The sequence below is a fragment of the Pipra filicauda genome, unplaced genomic scaffold (genome assembly GCF_003945595.2).
Source record: "Pipra filicauda isolate LSUMZ 115617 unplaced genomic scaffold, ASM394559v2 scaffold148_size1903560_pilon, whole genome shotgun sequence".
Taxonomy (NCBI): Eukaryota; Metazoa; Chordata; class Aves; order Passeriformes; family Pipridae; genus Pipra; species Pipra filicauda.
Genome location: NW_024103973.1, coordinates 722,850 through 730,690, shown reverse-complemented (window position 1 = coordinate 730,690; position 7,841 = coordinate 722,850). Strand labels below are relative to the sequence as shown.

General features: G+C 41.2%; 1 long non-coding RNA gene across 1 annotated transcript in view; it reads right to left on the bottom strand.

Moving 5' to 3' along the window:
- Positions 1-4,930: 4,930 nt before the first annotated feature.
- LOC113988934 overlaps positions 4,931-7,841 on the bottom strand; it is a 42,168-nt gene continuing 39,257 nt past the window's right edge. The window contains exon 3 of the long non-coding RNA XR_005562606.1: positions 4,931-6,587. This is a non-coding gene — a long non-coding RNA (uncharacterized LOC113988934). The remainder of the gene's footprint in view (positions 6,588-7,841) is intronic.

The window sequence follows — 7,841 nt, the reverse complement described above, 5'->3', positions numbered from 1 at the left end:
TGCATCACTACTTTTCTCAGTGATTCAAAATCCTTCACAAAAGCTGTTAATTGCACCATTTTATATTAAAAATATATTTCGTTTAGGGTTTTCTATCCTGGAAAATGACAAAACTGAAACTGCCCCCATATCTTGGAATTGGAAGAGTTTTGCATTTTCCATCCTCAGTGCAAACATGCAAGTAAGATACAAAATGCATAATCAGAATACTGTCTCCTGAGGAGCACAGATGACTTCAGATCTCTCTAAGCTGCTAAGGAAGATTTTAGAATGGCAGTGCTCCCATCAAAACCCAGAAGTGTTCAGGCTGGATATCCACAGTAGTCCCCTCAGGTCTGAACTTAAAACAAATCTGTAAAACCCCAATGTCAGCACGACCGGCTTGGTTCAGCCTGCTGTGGTACAACATGTACAATGACCCACTTTTCCTGGAGTGGGAAATCAATCATTGCATCGTCACACATCAGTTTAGGAGCTGTAGTGGCGGAAGCAGCTTTGTTTCACATTAGCAATTTGGGTGGGCAGAGAAATGGAAAGATGTATGATGGAGATCCAGGGAACAAAATTAAGCACGGTTAAATGAGAATCCATTTCCTGCACGCAGTATCTCTCTGCCTGGGGCACACTGTCTATCAACAATACACAGGTACAAATTGGCCTGGAGATGTATCTTTAACTATCCAAACAGAGCAAACTGCATTAGCAGGATGCTGCTCTGCCGGGCTGGTGCCGGGTGACTGGGGAGCGGGCACATTAGGTAGGACAGCAGAGTCTTTCCCAGTGACTGAAGTATTGTGGGGTGATTAAAATAACTGCTACTGTATGAAGAGATTGAAAAGGGACATTATAATACAGTGCAGTTAAACCAGACCGATGGGTGTTCTGCAAATCCTGCAATATTTCCCGTTGAGCATAGCGGGCGCTGTCAAGGAGAAAGCAACGGGATCAGCGGCTCTGGTTTGCACGAAACAGTGAATAAAAGGTAACTTCTGTCTCTTTTTTTCCCCCCTCCTGTTTGAACAGGTAATATTTTTATACTACTTTCATCAACATATGGGCATCACTCCTGGGAAAGAAATGAAAGTCTGTTAATTTATTTGATCAGACATGAGAAATAAGAGAAAACTGAAACGAAGACTCGTATTTGTCATATGTTTGAATTAGTGAAAAGCTGAAGAAAGCAGAAAAATATTGCAAGGAGTTCAAAGATGAGAGGTTTTATCGAATTAGAAAATTATTAATAGCATTAATCATTTCCAAAACAGGCTTCTTAACATCTATAATGACTATATAAAGGATTGCAGAAATAAAAATCAAAGAAAAAAATTAGCTATAGAAAGTTGCACTTTTTTGTGTGTGTGTTTAGAAAGAAAGGGATGAGTTTTCACTGATTTATGGCCAGCCAACCTCACTGGAATGGTTAAACTGTGGGGAAAATACCAGGTGAGGATCTAGCCCTGAAAGGATAATTCAACATGAAGTACCAAGAGGCAGCTACAGTCCAGATTACAAGTAATGTGATGTATAAACTTCCAGGTTAATTCAGCAGCCCTAGTTCCTCTTCAGCTCTACACAGAAAGTTTCAAAAGGATGCTGAACTTGTAGTTTCACCTACTGTATTATTGCAGAGTTAGTATCTTGTAGCCTCAGGACAGATACCTTCTTCTCAGAGTATGCTGTGAGGCTTTGAAAGCCTAAACAAGGCATCTGAGAACCTGCTGAGAACCAGAGGTGGAGGGCAAGCAAAGTACTGTGATAAAAAAAAGAGGGCTTTATTTCAATATAATCACAGCAAAGAGCCGTGTTGTTTGATTTATGAAGACATAAAAATAGATGAACTCAGAGGTGCAGGCAGAGCAAAAGGTATGAAAAATGTCGATGGGTGATGCAAACTCTGGGTGAAGTCATATGCTGTGGTCAGAGATTACTGCAAGTATTATAAACTGCCCATCTGCAGCTCTACCAGCATTACAGGAATGAGCACTGACTTGAATGATACTCTGAGATGTCCTGGCTGGGCAGTGTCCCGTAGGGTTTTGCACAGGGTTCTTTTGGAAGACCAATACATTTATTTCTTTGTGGTCTAAAAGAGGAATCACCACCTTAGGGTAGCCTTAGGCTAAATCATTCGGAACAGAAACTTGGTCACATGCTGGGATACCTACTTGAAAGCTTCATCTTAGTTTTGAAGTCAAACAGCTCTTTTGTCTCCCAAAATGGCCTCAAAATGGTTGTGTTTGTAGAAGTGTGTGTTGGGCCTGGTGGAGGGTCAGAATGATCAGAAACGTGTTTCTCTCTTTCAAAAGCAACTGTAATTCAGAATCCTGTGGTACGACCTTGCCAGAGATATGTGTGTGTGTCTAATTCACAAATCCACTCCTGTTAAAAGAAGAGAAGAAAAAAAAATCTATTCTCAGTGCAGCAGTGAGCAGAGCAAAGGTGTTAATGACTGGAGCTGAGGGATAAGCATGAGAGACCCAGTTTACTGTCCTGCTTGTCTGCTACCAGCTCAGTAACTCACCAGGAATATACTGTCTTTGCAGAATTTAAGGTGGAAACTGAGACAATAGACTTCTGAACTTCCACTGTTGGTGAAAATATTGTTTATATGTTTCAAAATATTATTTGAGTTCAATGAAAGTCTTGGGATCATCAGTTGCAGAAGTGTAGAAATGCTTTTGAGTGGGAAGGCTCTACCCATGCTCGATGTTTTTACACTATCATGCAGCTTGCCAGGGAGATAACTGCAACTGTCAGGCTTTTTCTACACAGTAAAGTTGACTCAAGGACAGGCAAGGTTTGCAGGCAGCATGAACTCAGCCTGAATATAAGCTGTTGTAGGGAGTAGAGGGGGTGTGGTGTGCTGGATCTAGACAAATTATAGACACAGTTAAAATGAGCAATCTTGTTGTCTCTAATAAACTCAACTTCCAGACCCCTTGACTTCCAGAGGACTCTGGAAAGCCAGTATCACAATGAAATACCTACTCTTTTAAAGCCCTCATGCATTACAAGACAAACATCAGACTCCCATCTTTTCTCCTCTGAATAAATTGGTGAGAATGAATAAATTTATTGTAGGTGGAATTTCTGCTGTTCCTTTCCCCTCTTTCACTCCACTGGTGCTTTCTGCCAAAGGAGTTAGTGCAATATGCTCCTGCCCTCCTGCATGGATGTCGAAAAGATGTGTCAGAAGCTACTGGTGAAGGGTAAAGTCACAGGTGTGCAATGGTCCCAAGGGGAGAGGCAATAATGGCTCTGTAACAAGACATGACCTTCTGCTATAAACCCATTGCAAATGGTGTCCAAAGCCAGGCCCCTGAAATTGCTCCACAATGAAGACTAATCAAGCAGACTGCAAAAAACACTTTCTAGTCAATCCCAGGAGGGCACTTTAAGGGGAAAAAAATCTGTTCTATAAATGGTAGAACCAGACTCCAAATCTGTTTAAGGAAAGAAGAGAAAGTTAAAGAGGAACATTTGCCATACCCATATTCATTCGGAGATACACTCTTTGAGTGCAGGAATAAGATGATGTGCAAAGTTCTATGTTCTGGCTGCCTTTTTTAGCTGGAAATGTCTTACAATAGCTTGTACAGATGTGACTAATTACATTCCAGAAACTAATGCAGCCCCTGGTGGGGGTGGAGGAGAAGGGGAAGAATGGCCTTGATAGAACAAGGAAAGAAATAACTTTTGTGAGTTACAGAGACAAGTAACTCTTATTTTATTTTGGGTCCCTGTGTTGCAACAGAGAAATGGAGGTTGCAGATTACAGCATGGTTCTGTCTTTGCTATTCCTCTCTGGTTTCACAGATCTGTGTTTTTAGTTTTGGGATTTTTTTTTAGTAGTTATTCAAATATGGACTTGTGTAAAGCACTCTGGATTTGAGTGTGGACAGGCAGTACATTAGCTAATATGATTCCATTAAAAAGAGATTCCATAGTCAGTGCCCCAATTAAATGAAGAAGTGTCAATATTAATAAACCCTCCAAAGAAAGGGATAAAATCAGATACCCACAGTGACCCCTCAGACATGAATGCGAGTCAGATCAATACATACCCCTGAGCACCGATGGAAATAGATAAACAACAACAATGTATCCAGGCCACTGGGATTTGGCAGTACTGCACAACCACAAAGTATCCTTTGTTCTCTCGAGTTTTACTTTACAGTCCCTTACTCTCCATCCAAACCAGCAGTGTCAGGAGCATGAGCTACTTGTCTGCAAACTCCAGTTTCTTGCCAGAGTTCATCCTGTCTCCCCTTGATACCTGGTCTAAAAAGGATTTCTTGGAAGCGTAAAGATGCCATCCAAAAAGTTGAATAAGCAGTAATCCAAATCCCTGACAGCTTACATCCCTAATGCAACCGAAACGATTTTCATTCATCTTCTCAATTGTCATCAAATACGGATCCACTGCGGCTGGGCACAACTCCACCGCACATTCACCTTCCTGGAACTGCACCCACTGGGGTCCAACTCAAAGTTTTGCCAGTGCAAAGAGGGATGTAAACAAATACCACAAAAATGCAGTTGTTACTTTCTACAGTGTTTTGCTACTTTGGGAGTGTGGCAAGGCTGTGCCCTTATCTTCCCTACCCAGATTTCATGTTCGTGATGGATATCTCTGTGCCATCAAGGTCTGGTGGTTACAGTGCACTGTGCTCACAGCTACAGTATTGGAGGGTTTAAAACATTTTAGAATTTCAGCATCTGTTTTATGTTGATTTCAGGAGAATGGGAGAAAGGATGCCAAGTTCCAGAGAACAATGAACACTTTGGGCCAAACTCTCCCTTTGTCTGTGCTGGTGTAAATCTAACATCTCTTCATCCAGCTGACAGGTAGATTTGAGACAGTATAATATAGGGCAGAGTCAAGCCCTTTAATTTGGAAGAACACAGTTGCTTCCTCTGGTCCATGCCAAAGAAAATATATCTAAGATATACAATAGATAGCAGAAGAAATTTTAATTAACATTTTTTATGGAGGTATTGGGTAAAAATATTCCATTCTGAACGGAAAACAACTAAGACAAAAAGCGAGAATGTTTATCATAAGTAACCTAAAGAGGAGAACAATTAACATGTGTTTAGAACCTTGAATTGTTCTGTTAATCCACATGCATTTATAATGCCAAGTTTTAAAATAACTAATGATGTCCAAATAGATTTTAACATCTATTAAAGGTATCATCCTGAGATACATTGTTGGGGGAAAATGAAACTGAGAATGAAGTTGTTAAGACTAATTCATAGTAAAGAAATATGAGACCTCATAATTCTTCCCAGAGCATCACAGTTAGTAAAATATTACACTCTTTTTTTTCTTTTTCCCCTGCAGCAGAAAGACAACGGAACAACATTATGCTCTAGCGGTCAACATTAATTGCAAACTGACGGCCACTTCTGAGCATGGGAGTGTTCTCTGGGCCGCATTTAGTCGCTGGGAGCACGGGCAGCCCCAGCCCGGCGGGCTGAGCCGGCAGCGGCATCGGCATCGTGCCACACGGGGGAGTCTCAATGCGCGCTCGGAGAAGTTCGTGTTCCATAAATCACTCGCTCTGAAACCTGATTTCTCCGTTCTGCCGCTTTGTCAGTCTGTCTGAGAGATAACACAAGATCTGCAACACTTAGCGCAGCAAAAAAATAAGCTGAAGCCACGATGTTTCTGTAACAGAACGGGCTGTAAGTGCAGTGCGTCGGGTTTTGGTAGTGGGGAAATCTGTGCCAAGCATGATTCCCTTCATTAAACACTGTTTGGGCCACCAACTCGGTGCTGGTGTTGCCATATAAAACACTAAGAAAAGTCAAAGAAATCTCAGCCATCAGTAGTAAAATACTATAGATTTTACATAATCCATTTGAAAGCAGAGGGTGAGCAGGCTCATTGCATGGCACAGCAACGGAGAATCTCAGCACAGGGACAGGGGAACAGCAATGCTGGAGCAGGATCCAGGCCTCTCAACATCACATTTCTCATTGCAACATATTCTCATAGCCTTCTACAGCTACAGGAGTGATGGGCATGGCCCATGGTGTGGGCAGTCTCTGGGTGCATCTGTCCTGGGATTTACCGAGCCTGGTTACCTCAACAAAACTCACCTTTCATGAAATACAGGCTATGAGCAGTGGACATACAGCCAGAAAATCATACAGCATATATTGAGGGGTAAAACTTCCTCATTCCCTATGTCCATTTCAAGCTGGAGGACACAGCAGTGATGAGGATCCTGAACAATGCACAGCGGAAGTGTGGACAAAGGTCTCTCAAGATGGCACAGGTCTTCTTGCACTGCACAGACCATCCTAACGAGCTTTCTCTTGGATTTTTATACATCATTCATATGACCTTACCATGCCACACGGGAGACTTATTTCCCAGCTTATTGTTACCTGCTGCTGATAGAGACGGCTGCGAGCACAATATACTATTATCCAGCAAAACAACATGTACTGACAAAGGCTGTTTAGTGAGCATTGGCCACCAATCTGAGAAAGCCGGGGTCACTGCTGAACAATACCAAGAGAGGTCTCACTAGTTTCTTCTTCCTCCTCCATTCAATGAGCTGTTAATAGACAAGCTGTTAGAGAGAAAAAGAACTAAATAGTTTACAAGCTTACATTTGAAGGCCTGTGAATTGCATTAGCTGAGCCAGCTGAGTGAGAGCCAAGGCAACCTCCCCACGATTGTAGAAAATGTGGCATTGAGGCATGTGGAGGCAAAGAAAGAGTGACAGTGACCAGGTTTACAATATGCAAAGCCAGGATAATTACTGCTTACTGTGATATAGAATTTTTGGGTGAACTATGATATGGAATCGAAGCATCTCCTTTAAATGCACAAATGTGTTCACGTATTCATATTTTAAAACTTTCTCTCTTTTATGCAAATATTAATTTATCGTCTTAATAAAAATTTTCTGAAGTTGACTTTTAATATTTCCTCGTTGGACCTTTCCCCTTCCTACCCCTCTTTCTCTGCTGCACAGGCCATTCTCAGTATGAGCAATGACTACAATCTTTTTCATTACTCACTGGGTTTTTTTGGGCCTTGCAGTTATGAATAGGAATGTGAATCACTTCCAATACAATTACCTGGACAATTATTTGCGATCTGTGGAATTGGAATGTGCAGCTGAAAATATGTGGAACCCTTTGGTTGCCAGTCAGAGACTGACAGAGTTATTTTTAAAATTTCTTTCTGTCCTTTAACTTAACCAGAGGGGAATAAAATTTTTGAAAAGCATCAGAACAAGAAAAATTACTAATAGTGAAACAGAAAAATTGAAAAGTAAAGAACTGAACCATCAGATCATTCATTTTAAGACATTCAGTGGCAGAAAAGAATGAAGGAAATGACAGTTAAAAAACAGCCACTACTGAACAATGATAATTTAAAATTTCTACCTCTGAGGAAAGCTCTGAAACTTTTAAGGAGTCAGATTTTCACACAAAAGGATTGTTTTGGATCAAATACAGTTTTTGAAAGTTTCAGGTTAAAGATTTCAACCTGCTTGCAAGTTTTCTTCTTTTTGTTGTCCTCCCAGTCTTTGGTTAGAAACAAGCCAGGTGCTGTCTCTAACCCGTTGCTGCGATGACAGCAGCAAGTGCTGAGGTAGCTGGTTTAACACAGCCCTTAAAAACAACCTGAGAGGATCAGGCAATTGCTGAGAGGGCTTTCAGCAAAGGATAGTCATGGCTTTTGTTGTAACCTGCACTAATGAGTGGCTGTCTTTGATAGCTCATTCGCAGTCCAGTCAAACCAGCAGAAATCAGCCTTACAGCAAACAAAACTTTGTTTTTTTAAAAACTATTGCTTGGTACAGTATCACATA